Source organism: Nesoenas mayeri (genome assembly GCF_963082525.1).
Source record: "Nesoenas mayeri genome assembly, chromosome: 2".
Classification (NCBI taxonomy): domain Eukaryota; kingdom Metazoa; phylum Chordata; class Aves; order Columbiformes; family Columbidae; genus Nesoenas; species Nesoenas mayeri.
In genome coordinates, this window is record NC_137543.1 from 76,944,878 (window position 1) to 76,964,736 (window position 19,859).

Sequence of the window (19,859 nt, forward strand, 5' to 3'; positions counted from 1 at the left end):
CAAGAATTCTTCTTTTGAGGTTATTTATAAAACTACTTATTTTGCAATCACATGCAGGCACTTGGGTTAGAGTCAGGCTCTACTTTGTGGGAAGGCTTATGAAGCAGAAGTGCATCCTATATCCTAAAAATATTTTTAGTCCAGTGTTCCAGCCACATTGAGATTTCTGTTTCTACTTTGGCAGGGCCCTAATGTCAAGCACATGGAGGAGTGCTTGAAGGACTGGATCAAGCTAAGGTAAGAGCCAAGAATAAGCATAAAGATCAACAGAGAGGTGGGGAAGACATGCAGAACAAAATTGTAAGCTTGTGATAAGAGAAAACATCTGTGAGAACTAAGATGGTTGTTTTTTATTTTCAATTTAATTGAAAATACCAGACATAACCTATGGAAAATGTTACAACTAGCAGAAATAAAAAGTTATTAATGAAAAGCATATTTCTGCTATGAGTTTTATCAGAAGTTGCTACAAATACTTAGCCTTCTTCTAACATAACTCATATTTTTATTTTATAGGGCCTTGGCAGATACATGAAGTGAATCAAAGACACACTAAAGCTTCACTCATTCAGAAGACATTTTGCAAAACAGATTACACCGGACGTGTTTCAGACAAAAGACATGCAATTGAATAAATGCAGTATGCTCCATTATATGTAGTCCAACTTGAAATAAACAAGGTCCTGATTATCTATCATTAAAAAAAAAAAAATAGAAATCCCAGAATGGTTCCAAATGGTTCCAGCAGGACAAGCTTATATTGATAAAGTTTCACTTCTGCTTTCATATGTTAGAAAAAAGTGAATCCAAATTGGAAGTGATGCTGGAAAGGTCTATTAGAATGATGAGTGTGGTGGGTTGAGCTTGGATGGACACCAGATGCCCACCAAGCCACTCAATCACTTTTGCTCCTCAACTGGGCAGGGTGAGAACAAATGTGATAAAAGGCTCATGGGTCGAGATGAGGACAGGGAGACCACTAAGCAACTACTGTCATGGGCAAAACAGATTCAACTTCAAGAAATTAATTTAATATATTAATAATCAAAATGAGAGTAGGGTAACAAGAAATAAATGAACATTAAATCACCTTCCCTCCACTCCTCCCTTCTTCCCAGGCTCAACTTTTCTCCTGAATTCTGTACCTTCTTCCCCCGAGTTGCACAGAGGGATGGAGAATGGGGGTTGTAGTCAGTTCATTACACATTGTCTTTGACGCTCCTTCCTCCTCAGGGGAGAACTCCTCACACTCTTCTCCTGCTCCACTGTGGGTCCTTCCCACAGGAGACAGTTCTTCTTCAATGTGAGTCCTTCCCATGGGCTACAGTTCGTCATGAACCAGTGTGGGTCCCTTCCATGGGGTGCAGTCCTTAAGGAACAGACTGCTCCAGTGTGGCTCCCCCATGGGGTCACAGGTCTTGCCAGCAAACCTGCTCCAGCATGTGCTCCTCTCTTCACGAGTCCATAGGTCCTGCCAGGAGCCAAATCAAGAACAGGCTCTGCACAGGCTCATGGCCTCCTTTGGGCATCCACCTGCTGTGGTGTGGGGTCCCCCATGGGCAGCAGGTGGAGATCTGCTCCATCATGGACCTTCATGAGCTGCAGGGGGACAACCAGTCTTCACTGTGGTCTGCACCATGGGTTGCAAGGGAATTTCTGCTCTGGCACCTGAAGCGTCTTCTCCCTTTCCTTCACTGGCCTTGGTATCTGCAGATTTGTTTCTCTCACATATTGTCACTCCTTTCTCCAGTTGAATTTGCTGTTAAGCAGTAACTTTTTCCCCATCTTAAACATTTTATTATAGAGGTGCTACCACCATCAGTGATAGACTTGGTCTTGGCCAGCACTGGGTCTGTCTTGGAGCCAGCTGACATTGGTTTTGTCAGACACGGAGGAAGCTTCTAGTAACTTCTCACGGCAGCTGCCTTTTAACTCCCCCACTGCCAAAACCTTGCCACATAAATCCTATACAATTAGAAAAAGAGAGGTTAACAAACAGGATATTCAACAAGACTTGGCAGAAAAAGGAGTATGAATGTTGTCTAAAAAACATCAGGGTGTAGGATATTATATCAGAAGGGAAGAAGAAGTATTTAAAATATTGGACAAGTAGGAGAGGTATTCACTGAAGCACTCAACCAGAATTCAAAAGACTCACCTTCAACTGCATCCCCATTGGAATGTGGATAGCGATCTACAGTTTCTTCTGCCCAAGCAGGTACCCAAATCAGTAGGTCAGAGGCATGTTTATTCTCTCTTTAGTAGTTTCACTTGAGGTGGAACTAGTGTAAGAGAAAAAACAGAATGTGCACCACAGTCTTTTACACCAGAATGTTGCACCATGGTGGGCTTCCAAATTATTGTGCCCCACAAAAACCAAAAGAATGCTCTAGCTTCTTCCCAAGAAGAAGATAGGAAAAGGTTGCAAAGTATATCCTTTTACACAGCCTTCATCTCCAGTGCAATACAACACACTTTGCTTTGCCAAGTCTTGCACTTATTTTGGGATTTCTGGAGCTGGATGGTCAAAACATTTTCTTTGTAAGGGTTATATCAAGAGAGATCTGAACCAGAAGCTCCCACTTCAGTAACTGAGCTGTCACATACAATCTATTTCTGTCCTCTTATTTTTTCTGTGAGATACTGCCTTTGGCACCTGACCCTAGGAGAGGATACAGAAGCCTGAAGGGCACCAGGCACTGTTTTCATTAGGGTAAGGCATGCAGGCTCTTTTTGGTAAGGTAAGATAGCTGCCCAGCAGAGCCAGCCAGCTGGCTTGTGTAGATCCCTTAGTCATGTATCCCTCTGTCTACAGGGATTATACAGAGAATGTAAGCCTGAAAAAGCTTATTCTACCTCACTGATGGCTTCATGACACCAGTGTGCAAGATTTAGGAGTATGAGAAGAAAAAGTTGTGACAGATGTTAGTCAAATTCCTTCACGCTCTACTGGAAGGTCCTCAGATGACAAAGATTGTAGCCTAGTTTAAAAATTTCTGAATGCTGATTGGTTTAGTGGAGGTCCTTTCTTACATAAATCTAGCTCTAAATCCTGCAGTCCAGTTGAGGTTATTGTATGGAGCAAATTGGTATTGTTTTACTTTGGTACATACATACTTAGCCTGTAAATTCAATTTTTAGTGCATCAGTGTTCAGAAGACTAGAGGCCAAGATGTTCTGATCTCAGTATAAAGTTTTCCATTGCTTTGTCACAACAAGTTTGTTAGTCTAAGAAGCAGACACTGAACACATTGCCACTAGCTTTGCCTTGGTGCTTTTTTTCCTCATGCCCCATTTTCCCAAAACACATAGCGAAGTTATGAAAAATTGAAAAGTAAAACTATTAATGAGTCTCAGCCAACACAACAGTTTTTCTTTTTTTTTTTCCTGTGCCTCAAAGAACCTTTTTTTTTTTCTTTTTTTTTTTCTTTTTTTTTTTCTCTTTCAGTGTAGCACACTTCCTTAAGGCATTTAATCATAAAAATGTTGGATCCAATCAAGGAAAGAGAGTGAAATGTTTAGCCCAATCAAAGTCAAAACCTATTGAAAAATCCATGTCAAGAACATAGTCTAATGCCACATTCCTTGACCATGCTTGTTTTCTGAGCAGTCTGCCTGTAGCGTAATTTGCAGCCAGATCTCAGAACTCCCAGAAGATGGCTGCCGGAACTGGTGAGCAGCTAAAAGGAAGATTAAAGGTAAAATTACTAACACTGCAGTTGAAATGATGTGTGAAAAACTGGAATAAAAAAAAAGGTAATTAACTTGGAGACTGTTACCAGAGGAAAGGCAGCATAATGAGCACTACAGATTATTCAAAATTGGGGGATTTAGTTTTGTTCCTAAAATAGTATGCAGATTACCTTTTGAATGTCTTCTTTTTACTGTCTTGTTTGTGAGTAATCCCATGAACAGCTGTTTAGCCCAACATTTTGAGCAACGAGCCTGAATGTAACCTGATGTAACCTCTTTCCAGCTACTGCCCCTCTTCTAGACTGCAGTCAGAGACTGATGCTACTCTACAATGGCTGAAGTTAATGAACGGATCATTTTCACTCCCTGTTTTTAGTACTTCACTGAAAAATTACCATTGAATAGCCAAGCTGCAGGCGAAAGTTATAAAGACCTTACCACATAAAAGGACAAACAGGAAGTAACTCATTATGCCTGAGATGTGCAAGACTGCATTGCAAATTAAACACAAAGGATTTTACTACATGATTTTTCTCATGTATTTGATTCTTACTTTCATACACACATGCTTAAAACCTTTAGATGTTCCAATTTTGTCCCTACACATAAAACCATCTTCCTAATGTTGGGTTGTCTTAGGACATTATTACAGTTGAGGCTTCACAAAACTAGTATGCAAATTTTTTCTTTAACATTTCAGAACACAGCCTCATGTCTAGGTCCTGCTGTGCACTGCTGCTTAACTGCCCAATCTATAGTAACCCTTCTTTGCTATAGTCAGTATGTGCCTTAGTACTATGTACTAATGACAGAGTAATAATTAATTAGGTTCTAGCATTTCTAGGGGAAATCATATATTAATCTCATTAAAATCTTGAGGTATTCAGGGAAAAGGTTCACAGAACCTTTCTGGAAGGAAACCTTTCTCCTTTGTGGATCTCCTCGTGGAAATCAGCATCTTTCTTAGTCAATGTGTTTAGCTGGTGCATTTTGGATCATAAAGGCTGTCTAAGAGAATGATTTCCCATTTCACCACTTCTTGTTAATTTCTCAGTATGCCTTAGGTGCACAAAAACTAGATCTACTTGGAGAAAACATAACTGGAAGTTCTTCTTCAAAAATCACTCTAACACTTAAATACGGGCATTAAGTTCTGGAATACTATGTGAGAACATCCAATTTTCCAGCATAACATTTTTTTCTTTAGAAAGTTTTGAACCTCACTTATATTATAGTGAAAGTACTTGGGGCAGGGAATGAGGCTAAATTTAATTAAATTTCCTCTCAGGGAACAGCAAGAGCAGACTGCTCCACAAGGGAAGGCAAGATAAAGGCTGAGGATAATGGTGGAGCAAGCGGGCTCAGCATCCTCAGGGATAAGGAGAGCAGAGCAATGCACCTGAACAAGAAGAACAGAGCCATAACCAGGCTCAGCTGACAATGATCACCAAAAATATCTGTAGTGATAAAGGTGGTCACATCAGCAAAGCAAGGTCAAGATCAGCATGATACATGACTGGGCACAGGTGCACCTACCGTGTAGCTTAGGGAAGGAGCAAGGGCCTGAGCTGAAACACAGCTCCTGAACGTGAGCTGCAGGCCCCAGACAAGGCTTCTTACAGCGTAGCTGTTTTCACAGGAGAATAATGCAAGGTTTCACTGCTGCACCATTTCAGAGGTGATCCTGAACTCAAAATGCTAAACCCCACTTAGTGTGGGAAGTTACAGATCCGATTGGTGCACTCATGGCCAGTTTCACCCAAGGACTTGCAGGTTTTTCCAAAAAGGAGACTCTGTGAGCTTTACAAATAGAGTGGGAACTGGCATTAGCAAACTGTGAGACAGTGACACAAAGGAGATTTGTAGGCAATTGTATATTCTATCTCTCATTCAGCTTTGAAGATTTGTCTCCTGACTCTCTTGACTCTTCCTCTCTGTTGCTGTTTTGTTATCTGATCATCCAGATGTTTGTTTCATCTTGCTGAAAACTGATAGGTATCTCATTAAGCAGGTCATGTCTGGGGCTTTTTCTTTTCTCATGTGGGGAAAGACCCCATGTAGGTTCAGGGACTTTTCCCAACCAGTCTGTGTAGCGGCTTTGGGACAGCAGGATTGAAGACTTTCAAAACAAACGAAAGGACACACTTATTTTTTGCCTGCAGCAAGAAGGAGAGCCTTTGCTGAGTTTCCTGTGCCATGAAAAGAATTTCTGCATCAGCCAAGATTTACCTGAGCACCAGCCTGAGATTAGCTGAGGCTGAAATGAAATTGGGTCAAAACTTGACCTGTGCCACAGAAATTAACACCGTGTTTCCCAGGGCTTAGGATTAAGTTTACAGGATTTAGGCCCATGTTAAATACTCCCACCACAATCTCAGGACAAGGCTAATTTTGCCTTATTTCTTATTTTGTTGTGAAGTATCACGTTATTCCAACCCAATCAATGTACTTTTGCTAATAAACTGAATTCCAGATGTGGGTTGTTTTTTTTTTGTGGTGGTTGGTTAGCTGGTTGGTTGGTTGGTTTGGTTTGGTTGTTTGTTTTTTTTTTTCTTTAATCATCATGTAAGATCATTAAATCCTTAGCAGGTAAGATAATTTTGCTGTCAGTACATCACCAACATTTGGGCTGGTTTGCTCTTTTCCCATTCACCATGGCAAGGTTGACATCTGAGGTGCATGCCACCACACTCTTCTCACAAAATACCAGTGAAGTCATTCCAGAGCAACTCTACCAACTCCCAGGGAATTAGGAAGTATTCAACGGCTTTGAAAATCAAGCTCCTTATTTAAAGACTTAACTCCAGGCATGCAAGTCTCAGTAAAGCTTAGCTTTCAGTGCTGAAATCAGAGGATGGTAAAGGGGTACGGAAGAGAAGCAGGGGAGAAGGATACAGTGCAAAGACCTGGCAGCTGTTAGGCACACAAAGAAAAAAGGGAAAAGAACTGTGAAACAGGCTTTGAAACAAGTTTGGGGGAATGGTTTGAAAGTCACAGCCCCTCTTTCAGGCAAGATGTCCCAGCTGGATTTCAAAATTTTATATAGATATCCTAAATTCTTAATGTTTGAAGTCATTGTTATAATCCTACTGGAAGAAACATTTCAGGAAGTGTTCCCAGTATTTCCAGCTAATTTGACTGTCTTGGGCAAGAGTGTGCCAGGCAATTTAGATTTCAAGTTCTCACACAGGGTAAAGCTAATTGTACAAAACCCAACAGTGAAAGAGGTGTTTGAATGAGACAAACTGATGAGCAAGACTGGAAAAGCTTTTATTATGGGTGGCACTTTCAACCTGAAGACTGCAGTGCATATACATGGGAAAGATCAGAGAGGATGATAAATAAGAGTAGAATTAATTCTGGTTTTACTACATCAAGCTGGTGAATCTGAGAGCTGTTCTACTGTTTGTATTATCACCACATACCAGAATTAGATTCATTGATGTCAGGTGGTACCAACAAATTCAGGTCTCTCAAAACAAGCAAGTTTTACCTTTAGTGTATTTATGATACAGGTAAGGGCTTCTGAAGTGTGCCAACTTCTGCCACAAAGGTAAGAAGGGTATGAATACCTATACAGAGACAGACATTCCCTGGTAAGCAGATCTTTTTGAGATGGACCTGCCAACTTTTGATCATTTTAGCAGTGGAAGGTGTATATGGTTGCTTTGTAGACTTGTCTTGGTTTTGTTAAAAAACAAGTTTCTCTTTTAGTGAATTTGCCTGTCAGCTAAAGCGTTCATATTATCTGCATTTTCCTGGAGAACCAGATACAAGTTTTGGTAAACATAGCAATGGAATGCGATGTTATGATAACAATTGATGCACGTCTTGCGAGAGGGGCAACAAGAAACAGGTGACCAAGGAACTGACCAACTGAGTATAACATCCCATTCACGTGAATACTTCATGTAAAAGTGGGAGATCACGAGGATCTCATCTCTTTCCCTTTTCCCTTCTTTTCCTTATGGCTGATGTTAGGAGAGGACCTTGCTAGTCATCCCTGCAAACTGAGACCTAGTGACAGACTGAATCCAGCTCTGGTTGGCTTCAGAGTCCAATACAGGACTTCGTGTGCCAGCTCTGCAGTTGCTGGGACTTTTGAAGATTGGTTTTGTACATTTTGTATTATTTTCTCTATTTTTATTAGTAGCATTAGTAAAACAATTCTAATTTTTCCAACTCTCTTCTCTCTGTCCTTCTTTTCCTCCCAATCGTTTGTCCTTAGTGAGAAGGGGGGAGAGGGAGGGACTGAAGGGGGAAGGGGAGGTAGAGGGGGTTAACAATATATCTGCCATAGTTTTATTGTCACCCCGCAATCAAAACCCTCGACAAGACTTCAACAATTATTTTGTTAAGCGACAGCTCCCTCAGAATTCCCCTCACTTTCTTTGTGTGTTTGTACTCATTTCTGAATCATTGCTACATGATTTGTTTTTTATATCTGGGAAGTCAGGCCACTTCTATGCCATGGCAGGCATAGTCTGCCAGCAGTGTAGCGTGATTTCCCCTGATGTGCAAAGGCTGACACACTAATGACATCCCGCTTATTAATGCTGCAAGGACTGGGAAATAATTATTCTGGTTTTGCAGACCTTCTGCCCTACTCTTCTCTTATCTTCTATGTGTGTATGGGTTTAAGGAACTTGCAAACAGCTCCATTTGTGCTGAAGGCTTGATCCATTAAATAGGTTTCTGAATTAGCCCAGGCTAAGAGAAAGCAGATGAAAGCTGAGTGGATGGAACAGAACACTTGTGAAATCCTACTTTTCCTCCATTGACTTAATGATGGGTAATGACTTCTCAGTCTGTTCCTCAGCCATTTAGTAGAACTAATATGATGACATGTTTGTAGTTAATCAGCAATTATTATTTTAATATAAACTGCAGCTTCTGAAATGTAGTGAAGAAGCTCAATGTGTCGATGTGTTAAGCCAAGGTGCTAAAGCACTCAGTGAGTTTGAAACTTCAATTATTTCTGTATTTAGTAGGCATAGTAGTCTCAGGTTAGGCCTGAAAAACAAAAATAATAGTACAAACTGATGTGGTTCCTTCAGGCTAGCAATGCCCATACAGGACCAAACCCTCACACTAAGTACACAGTGACCTGGTAACATCCATGGTTAGTGTAAAAAAAAAAAAAAAAAAGTCTTACCAAAGAGCAAACTACAGGAACTACAACTACTGAGTAATTATTACATTGCATGATGGAAACTCATGCTTGACCAAAGTCGTTGGCTTTTACGAGGACATAACAAGATGGATGGATGATGGCAGAGCAGTGGTTGTGGTCTACATTGACTTCAGTAAGGCATTTGAGACTTCAGTCTCCCACAGCATCCTTACAGCTAAACTGAGGGAGTGCGAATAGTGAAGTGGGCTGTGAATTGACTGAAAGAAAGAAGCCAGAGAGTCATGGTCAGTGGGGCGGAGTCTAGTTGGAGGCCTGTATCTAGTGGAGTGCCTCAGGGGTCAGTACTGGGGCCTGTATTATTCAATATTTTCATCAACAGTTTGGACAAGGGAATAGAGTCAGCAAGTTTGCTGATGACACCAAGCTGGGAGGAGTGGCTGACACGCCAGAAGGCTGTGCTGCCATCCAGCGAGACCTGGACAGGCTGGAGAGTTGGGTAGGGAATAACCTAATGAAATTTAACAAGGGAAAGTGTAGAGTCCTGCATCTGGGCAGGAAAAACCCCAGGTTCCAGTATAGGTTGGGAAATTACATATTAGAGAGCAGTGTAGGGGAAAGGGACCTGGGGGTCCTGGTGGACAACAGGATGACCATGAGCCAGCACTGTGCCTTTGTGGCCAGGAAGGCCAATGGCATCCTGGGGTGTATTAGAAGGGGCGTGGTTAGTAGGTCAAGAGAGGTTCTCCTTCCCCTCTACTCTGCCCTGGTGAGACCCCATCTGGAATATTGTGTCCAGTTCTGGGCCCCTCAGTTCAAGAAGGACAGGGAACTGCTGGAGAGAGTCCAGTGCAGAACCATGAAGATGATTAAGGGAGTGGAGCATCTCCCTTATGAGGAAAGGCTGAGGGAGCTGAGTCTCTTTAGCTTGGAGAAGAGGAGACTGAGGAGTGACCTCATTAATGTTTATAAATATATAAAGGGCGAGTGTCACGAGGATGGAGCCAGGCTCTTCTCGGTGACAACCAACGGTAGGACAAGGGGTAATGGGATCAAGCTGGAACACAAGAGGTTCCACTTAAATTTGAGAAGAAATTTCTCAGTGAGGGTGACAGAGCACTGGAACAGGCTGCCCAGGGGTCTTGTGGAGTCTCCTACTCTGGAGACATTCAAAACCTGCCTGGACACATTCCTGTGTAACTTCATCTGGGTGTTCCTGCTCCAGCAGCGGGACTGGACTAGATGATCTTTTGAGGTCCCTTCCAATCACTAACATTCTGTGATTCTGTGATTCTGTTTTGTTTCCAGAATCTAAATGTAGTGTGTGTGGTTTTTTTTTTTTTTTTTAAGCCTTGCTTGGTTATTAAGAAAATCCAGGTCGATGTTTGATAATTTATCAATACATAACTTATTTTATTTTGCAATATATAATTAGTTTAAGTACTGAATATGTTGTGCCTTTGAAGGCAAAGATATATGTATGCTAGAAGAACAAATCAGATATTAAGAGTTTCTAGAATCATTCCCATGTATATCAAAATCATAAAAGGGCATAGTCAAAATTCTCTGGAAGTTAAAATAATTGATTTTAAAGCTAAAATCCTTCTAAGCTAAAAGTGTTATTTTAGTGACAGTATTTTCTCTCTTGAAAATAATTCTTTTATGTAAACAGTTTGGCATAGGATATAACATCTAGTTCAACAGCACCAGTGCTGACTCTGTTTCCTTTATTTGAGATGAAATAAGTTACTGAGGCCTGAGCGAGCCTGCCTGCACTCTCAGGACTGTAAAGGATGAAATATGCTCTTTGGCTGGAGTAGCCCCTAGCATTTATAGTTTTTGCAATCAACAAAGGCTGCTGCTGCCAAAAAGATTACTTTCCATGGCCTCACTAATGCCTGTGAGCCTGTGTAGAGCAATCTGCATCCTGCAGTACACACACAAGTCATGACTACAATGACCCAGAGAAACCCTCCAGCACCCATGACTTAGTGAAATCTTGTTTCAAACTAATCTGCAACCATAATGTAATAATCATCTTCACTCCCAGCTGCCTTGTCTCTGATAGTATTGGGAACCAGAAGTGCACATTGGAGGCAGCTTCAGGCCAAGGTGCAAAATTCTCTCCTACAGAAAATCACTGTACTGAGAACCTAGTGACTTGCTGGACTTTTTGCTTTGAGGGATGTTATCTGTATTTCCTCTTGAAGAATTAAATCCTTCCTTTTGAAACTCTAAAGCCTCTATAATGTGGTAATCATCACAGCTGTAAGTGATAGTGACAGATGGTCTCAAATGCTTGGACCCTAAAAAGTATGATATCTTCAAGGGTATCAGTGAGCAGGTCTTCTTAAACGTAAAGCTTAGAAAGTGGTAATTAGCCATTTATTTAGTTGGTTTATTTGCTGTAGTTTCCAGAGGTTTCAAAATGGAAATTCCTGTTAAAAAATGCCTTCTTAAACAGTAAATTCTACCTGATTGTAATTAAAGAATTACCTTGCAATTCCAGAAGCTACAGTATTTGAGGAGGCTCTGCATGGCACAGGGTCTGCCAAGTATATCACTTTGCAGGATTGAAGCTTTTCTGAGCTGCCAATAAAGGGAAAGGTTTGAACAGCCATGCAAATAATATCAGAAAGATCTGGTGTGCTTTGCTAAAGTACTGACGTTTTAATTTTGTGCTCATTGCTTAGTGGCCAACATTTTTAGGCACTAACTGAGCTGCTTGGATTTTGTCCTGCTACACAAATCTTTGCTCACATACTCCTGGGAGCTGCAAAAGCAAAGCCCTGCCCAGCAAAAAGCCATCAGACTCTTGTTGCAATTTAACAGTGACTTTATTTCTTTGTGGTTACAGTTTTATGTAGCATACATTCATATGTAAAGATCTCAAAGTAGCTTAAAAGTAAAAAAAAAAATAATCCTGAGAGAGTGTGTGAGAACCAGCAAATCAGAGAAACCCTGTGAAAGAAAATTAAATAGTTTTAATCCTTTTGCCACTAAACTCTCCTATTTTTTCTTTTTTTTTTTTTTTCCCACATGTCAAGCACAGAAAAGCTGTACATGTGGAGTTTGACATCTTCCTAACCCTTCTGCTAACTTCTGAAAATCAACAGGGCAGAAGATATGCAAGTTTATGGTTGGTTCCCAACACACATTTTTGGGGTATGACAAGCTCCATAAAGATGTTGTAAAATCAGCTATAACTAGATAAAGTTCCATGGTGAGTATGACCCTAAACAAAGTATTCACCTGCCTTCTGGTTAAAGCCATGGGGAAGCAAAACGATTACTGGGTGGGAGGGGAGGAGAAAGAGGAGGCTGCCTGTTTTACCTATGGTCAGTCCTAAAATGCCAGGCTGGCCACTGCTGCTATCCCAGATATACCAGGTTTTCCATGAGAAGGAGATCCTGGCTCCTCCCACAGTCATGGTTGCCACCTCCCTGCTTCCTGCTCCCAGGCAGCCCTATGAGTAGTAAGCCCAGTTCTGCAGGACTCCTTTTTTAATAACAAGGCGTTGGTGCTGGTCTGTCATCCTTGGGTGAGAAAAAATTGATTTTGCATGTATTTCCTGTGCCTTGAGCCAGCTCCACTCATGCATGTCACAGCTGGAGCCAGATGATAGAGATAATTTAGAATCTGGAAGATACCTAATTCATAAATAAAATATCAGCTACAGAAATCAATGCAACTCTCTCCATGAAGTAGTGTAGATTGCCTGAGACAAGCTCAAGGAAATTAAATTGTTATGTCACCTGCAGTGCATAACAACTTCAACCACAGATGTGCATCTCCCCATCATCAGTTTTCTGGAGGAAACTTCAGCTTACTGAGAGTTGTCAGCCTTCCAGACCTTCCTTAACCAAATTCCCTGCATTTCATACTCATATGCCAACCATCACCAATGGTGGTGTTGTGAAATGGAAAAGTCAGGCAGGGGACATCAGAAATGTCCCAGAATACTTAGAGGGAGCAAGTTAGTATGGGGTGATAAAAAATGAGGAGCTGAGTTTTCATGACTGCTATAACGACACCTTATATCACCCAGAGCATTGAAATGGCATTATTGGACCTCTCTTTGTGGTTAGGACATCAAAAGGGTGGATAAAAACTGGAGTCAGGTTGTACCATAAACTAAAAGACTAAGCATTTTCACAAAAAAAAAAAAAAAAAAAAAAAAAAAAAGAAAAAGAAAAAAGAAAAAAAATTCAGGATGAAAATGAGCAGAAATAAAACGGACTTTTTTACAAGTCTTCATTATGCCACCATGCCTTTGCAGGGTAAGTCCCTTCTTACAGGCTTGCTACTTGTTAACTTCTGGTTGTAATAAGACCTGGGCCATGTCCTGTGGCCCTGTAGGAAACATCCTCCTGCTGTTACATGTCCCTCAGTTTTTTGCTTTTCTCAACAGGCTCCTTAGCCCTTCTGCAGACTCCTTGCTGGCCATGCTCAGCGGCTCCCAGAGGAAGGACTGTCTTCTGCTCCATCCAGAGGTTCCTCCTAACTCGACTGCAGCAGCCAGGACAATGCTGTGGAATAAGATAATGCACATCACATAGTTAACCACAAACACAGCAGATGTTAACTGCCAAAGCTACTCACTTCCTTCAGTTGTCTTTCTGTTGGTTTTGTGGGTCTGTGTGCAAGAAATGGCATTTAATACTAACAATGTGTGCTAGAAATACTGCTTCTACCAACAAAGGCTACAATAAACACCGGTAGTAACACATGGGTAATAAAGAAACTTCACTCACAGAAAAAATCAAGGAAACTGTGCATAAGCAGCTAGAAGATAATAAGGTAAGGGAAGGTGGCACAACTAACATGGACTTCTCAATCTGTTTTTATTTTATGCCAGAATTACAAATGTTGTGCATACGGAGGAAGCATCAGATTAGATTTATCTTGACTTTAGAAAGACATTGCCTTACATTACAGTGTAAGTAAGTTAAAGAAACATAGTTTACTACATTAATTAATTTTACACAGGGTAAACTGTCTAGAAAATGAGACACTGTTTTAACAACAATTCACTGTCAAAATCGGAGAAAATAAGTCAAACAGCATTCCACTAAGGGTTGGTAAGCATACAGTGGGTTTTAGCCTTTTCATTAATCTGCATCACAAGATTTGGGAGCAGAAGGTGGGACAGTGGAAGCAATGGAATGAATCTGCAGGTGGTGTCAGACTAGGAAGGACCTTAGAGAGCTGTGATGTGTTGACCTTGGCTGGACACCAGATGCACACCAAGCCACTCTATCACTCTCCCTCCTCAACTGGACAGGGAAGATAAAATATAATGAAGGGCTCATTGGTTGGCATAAGGACAAGGAGAGATCACCCACAAATTACTGTCATGGGCAAAACAGACTTGACTTGGGGAAATTAGTTTAATTTATTATCAATCATATCAGAGCAGGATAATGAGAAATAAGTCAAATCTTAAAAAACACCTTCCTGCAACCCCTCCCTTCTTCTCAGGTTTAATTTTACTCCTGAATTCTCTATCTCCTGCCCCCAAACGGTGCAGGGGGATGGGAGTTGTGGTCAGTTCATCACATGTTGTCTCTACTACTCCTTCCTCCTCAGAGGAAGAACTCCTCACACTCTCCTCCTGCTCCAGTATGGGATCCCTCCCACAGGAAACAGTTCTTCCTGAATGCCTCCAATGTGACTCCTTCCCATGGGAGACAGTTCTTCATGAACTGCTCCAGTGTGGTTCCTTTCCACGGTGTGTAGTCCTCCAGGAACAGACTGCTCCAGCGTGGCTCCCTCATGGGGTCACGGGTCCTGCCAGCAAACCAGCTCCAGCCTGGGCTTCTCTCTCCATGGGTCCACATGTCCTGCCAGGAGCCAAATCCAGTGTACGCTTCCCACAGGGCCTCAGCTTCCTTTGGGTATCCACCTGCTCTGCTGTGGGGTCCTCTCCAGGCTGCAGGTGGAGAACTGCTCCACCATGGACCTCCATGGGCTGGAGGGGACAGCCGGCCTCACCATAGTCTGCACCACAGGCTGCAGGGGAATCTCTGCTCTGGCACCTGAAGCATCTTCTCCCATCCTTCTTCACTGGCCTTGGTGTCTGTAGAGCTGTTTCTCTCATATTCTCACTCCCCTCTCTGGCTGCAGTTGTACATGTCTTTTTTGCCCTTTCTTGAATACAAAGGTGCTACCTCCATCACAGATGGGCTCAGCCTTGGCCAGTGGCAGGTCCATCTTGGAGCCTTTTTGTAAACAGTCCTTTATGTAAACAGAAGAGGAGCAAGAACTGGCAAGAAATCATTTTGAAGGAAAAGAAAAAATATTTTATATTTAAGAACATATGTCAGCAGTGTCATGTTATTGCTAAAAAAAAAAAAGCAGCACTAAACCCATTATACTTAAAGATATTTTCTATTCTAATATTTCTAATATCTCTGTATATAGGTAGAGAAAGAAATGATTATAGCTGAAAAGACTGAATTCCACTGTGGTCAGCATTGCCAAGGTCTCAGCATGAGGACTACATCCATTTTGGTGACATGCTTTAAAAAGGATGTGCAAAAAAAGCCTTGCAGAGAGAACAATGAGAGCACTGAAAGACATCACATACAGGGAAAAGTTAAGTCAGTTGAGGTTATTTAATCTAGAGAGAAAAATGTCAAGGAGAAGCGTAACAACAGTCTTTGGATGTGTAAAGATGTTGCTGCTAAAAGCGAGTGAATAAGCTCTTTTCTATGTCCGTAATAGGCAGGAGATAAAGTAATAGGTTTCAAGTCAGGAGGAAAGATTCAGGTTAGACATCTGGATATCAGGCATACTACATGTTTCCACAGAAAGAAGCAAATTTAAGTCAATTGAGGTTGATTTATCTCAGCAAGGGGACTGCACACAATAGGGACTCAGGGAATGATCAAAACTTTCCTGACAATTACTGAATTTGATGCTACTGTACTGATGCCAGAGAATGAAAGAAATGGAGGAAATAATACACATTGTGATGTGGAGAGGTAAAGTGTGGAGTACAGTGTAAATAACATTGCAGAAGGAAGATTAAAGAGAAGAAGTAGGAGGCAGTAGGTGAGAGGAACCAATGGGGAATAAATTAAAGTGGTGAAGGTAAAGCAAGGATACACCCGGAAGATGGAAAGGTGAGGTGGGTGTGAGAAAGAGAGGACTTGACACAGAAGATCTAATCCTAGTTGTATCCCTTTAGAGGTCTGGGGTATAGACACAGAAAGATGGTCAGAAAGATTTATTGCTTCCCAGATCACACTGCAAAGTTGTCTGTTTTCATTATTCTATGTTCAGCAATGACCATGAAACTGACTGGCTGAGAGTTTTGTCACTTTCCCCTGCCTTGTTTTCTCATAACAGTTCACCGCACAGACCCAGGATTTCTCACTCATTGTTCTCAGAAATCAACACTACAGCAAACCCAGCTCTTTCTGTGCTTAGTTTTGGGTACCAAGGAACTAATTACTATCCAAAGTTTAATAATGAGCATCATGTAGGAATTCTCCATCAGGAAGTTGTGAGATAAAGTACATTTCTGCATGGCACCATTACACTGGCTTATCCTCTCTTCCTATTCCTGCAGGCTCCTTCTTTACTCTCCACATACTTCTCCAAAGCTGCATCATGGGAATCAAGAGTGCTACAGGCAACAGCACAGTTTGATGTTTTACTGTCCCTTCTACCTGCACTTAGTTTGCTCTCACTCCAGATGCGACACAACAAACAAGGCCCAGAAGTCAGGCACCCAAATAATACTTCTGAGGGTCCAGCAGTAACATGCTGGTGTCATTCACTGCTGCTGTAGTATAAATATAAAATAATAATCATAAACATGCAGAGTAAAGGTATCTACACTTGAAGAAAGGATGTATAAATAGCACAAAGATGGCTGTGCCTTTTGGGCAGGTAGTTACATGCTCCCACTTTTTCTGTGGGAGTGGAAAAGTATCACCAGTCATGATGATTACTTTGTGCAATGCTGGTGTCATTCGCAAAACGACAGGGAAGAGAATGATCAAACAACACACAAGAGGGAAAAATGTCTGAGCAATTTGCTTCCCGTGCCACTAAGCATAGTGTTGCATCATTGGACTGCCAAATACTTTAACTACTAGGATCACACAGAGGAGGCATTAAGAGTTTCCTGCAAAAAATCCAAGTTCTTAAAAATATGTCTCCCCATTAATGTTTTCAGCCACGTGTCTGTTATTCATTTATCAGCTAATTCTCTGCAGGTGCGTTGTCTTGGAAGTACAACTTTTTCCCTCTCAGTGACACTGTTTAATGGGATGAGCGATGTTGTCATGATGAACCTCAGTAGTTTTCCCCTAGCCAATAATTCATTGAATTACAGCCATACTAGAGGAACTTTATGGATTAAAAAAAAAGCCCCCAACACATCCTTTTGTGAGAAAAGGTACTGAGCACTCTGGTGCTTTATTGCCCAGAAATGGGATAAGATGACTGTGTCACCAGCTTAAAGAAGTCACAAGCACAGACCTGGTAAGGTTATTGGGGAGTCTGGGGCTGTTACTATAAGCAAACATTTTTCACCATTTTAGGAAAAAAAACATGAAAAATAGAGAAGCCTCCAGTTTTTATGAAGCCATGTTTCTCGTGCCTTTTTTTACCTTTCAAGAATGCTTTCTAGATGTATTACCATTAACATCTGTATACTTTTTTCAATGTAGGTTGTTTAGCTGGGTAGGAAAATTCAGACAATAAAATCCTGGTAATGGACACTGAGATCTGTCAGGCTGAAGAAAAAGTCGTGAACACAAGCAAAGCAAGGTAAAAAGGGCAAATATGGCAAACAGTCTCCAAATTTTGTGTGCAATAAAGCTCTCAGAGGCTGAACACAAAGCCCTATATCTGTCTTTCTGCCCTTTTTGGCCTATTGTATCCTCACTTTTAAGACTATTTCCTAATCACAAGGGAAAGAAAACGGACAACCCTGAGGTCCCGGCAACTGTACAGTGCCCCTCTCCACATTCTGAACTGACACAGAAGAGCATCCCTAGTGTAAGAAGAAAATGTGTTAATGATCTTGTTTCATCTCCCACCTCAAAGATAAAAGAGAGTTTTCCTGAAAGGGAGTTGCTGTTATATCAATGGCAACTCATTGAAGTAAATCAGCAACAAGCAGCAGGTTGCCATCAATTCTGGATTTCACCAAGACCAGAGGAAATTATTTTCTTGTTTTGAACAGCAGAAAATTTCTGCATTTGAAAACAAAATTCAAAAGTGTTACAATATAAATCTAGCCTCCTGCTTTCACCTCGTTTAACAGGTTCTCTCCCTGTTCTCTTCTCCACTAGCAAAAATGCACTGCTTCCTTAAGATTTCCTCATACAGGGATTATGAAATCTCAGCTCGCAGTCTTCATCCAGCTTTTCAGTGGGAATTTTCAAAAAAGATGAAAGCATGAGAAAGCACTTATTAGATGTCCCAGGGTATTTCTTCCATATTGGAAACTGAACAGTCTCCAATGAGAACAAAATATCTCTTGGTTTCAAAAGAGTCTTCATTAACAGGAGAACTAACTCTGCTTTTACTTTTTTCTTTCTGTCTTAGTGGTGGTTTGTGTTTACTTTTTACAGATTCAGTAGTCCTTAAAAAGAAAGCTATGTTTTCTACCCTTCCCAGAAATGGAGAACCATGCTTCATGACAGAAGAAAACCAAGCTACTCAAGGATTGTTGCGCACAGCTAGAAAGAGTATCTTCTGAAATCCCCCAACACACCGCTTTTTGTTCAGTCAGACAGATTTTTATATAGAAGATATTGCTCATGAAGGAACAAAAAGGAAATAACAGTAGAAGAGGCACAATATTATTGCAAATGAGCTACCCTGCATGTCTAGTTATTTAAAGATGGGAAACTGTGCAGTGTTGCAGGATTGCTACTGCAGAAGAAAGAGCAATGCTTCTATGCATCAACTTGAAAAGAAAAACAGAGGATTAATACAGTGACCTCAGGTGCTGTGCCCCGGCCATTTGCCTTGGTGGTGAGGTACTGGCAGAGGCTTCCCTGGGTGACAGCTTCCAAGGACCTCAATCCTTCATTTCCCCTGGATACGCCACAGACTGGTGACAAGGGTGCGCCTTCAGTTTAGCTTCACTGTTCCTGCAGTGTCTGCTGGGTCCTGCAGTTCCTGTCACTGGATCAGGGTGTTTGAAATTACATACTTGCAGTCAACGACAAATAGCTTTCTGAAGCATGAAGACATGCTAGATTGTACTCTACATGCTTCTCTTTAGGGATGAAAAACATCATGTTGCCCTCATGGCATTAAAGATCTGAACCAAATGGTCTCTCTAATTGAATACTTTTGGCTACCCCAGACAAAGATCAGATGGTCAAAAGAACAGAAGGCTGCTTTTTTTTTATGGGAGCTAATCATCAAATGTCTGTCTGGAAACAGAGTAGATGCTCTGTAACGAGAACATCTCAGAACAAAAACAGTGACAGACACAGTTCAGAAGGCAACTTGTGAAAATTTACAAAGGTAACACATGTGGAGCTGCAAGGCAGCAAATCTAAAACACAGAAAAACCTCAGTTTTACAGCTGTGGTATATGGTCCATTATTGCAGACATCTTGCAAAAACATGAAAATACTGTAGAAACAGCAAACATTGTGTTCAGGTTTTCCACAGTCCAGCTTAAAGTAGATGAAGTTACTGTAGTGGATGTGCTTGTGCTGAGCAGGAGTAGAATCAGTGTCTGCTGTGGATGGAAGGAGGTGCATTGTTGAGGTATATCAGGATGATTCTAGAACACTAAATGTTGGAATTGACTTAGTAATTTCTGTACATATTTGAATCCATTATCCCACAGTTCTTTTTGAGTTTATAACTTCTTTACCCTACATGATGTGTTTGGTTGGCTGCATGCAAATATGTATTTTGATATATATTATGTAGACAGTGAATCCTGTATAATGCACAGTTGTACTGCTGTGCCAGACGGAGTGCTTGTTGCACTTAATATGCAAATAGCAACTGATACACTGTTTCAATACTACCAACCCCATTAAAATGC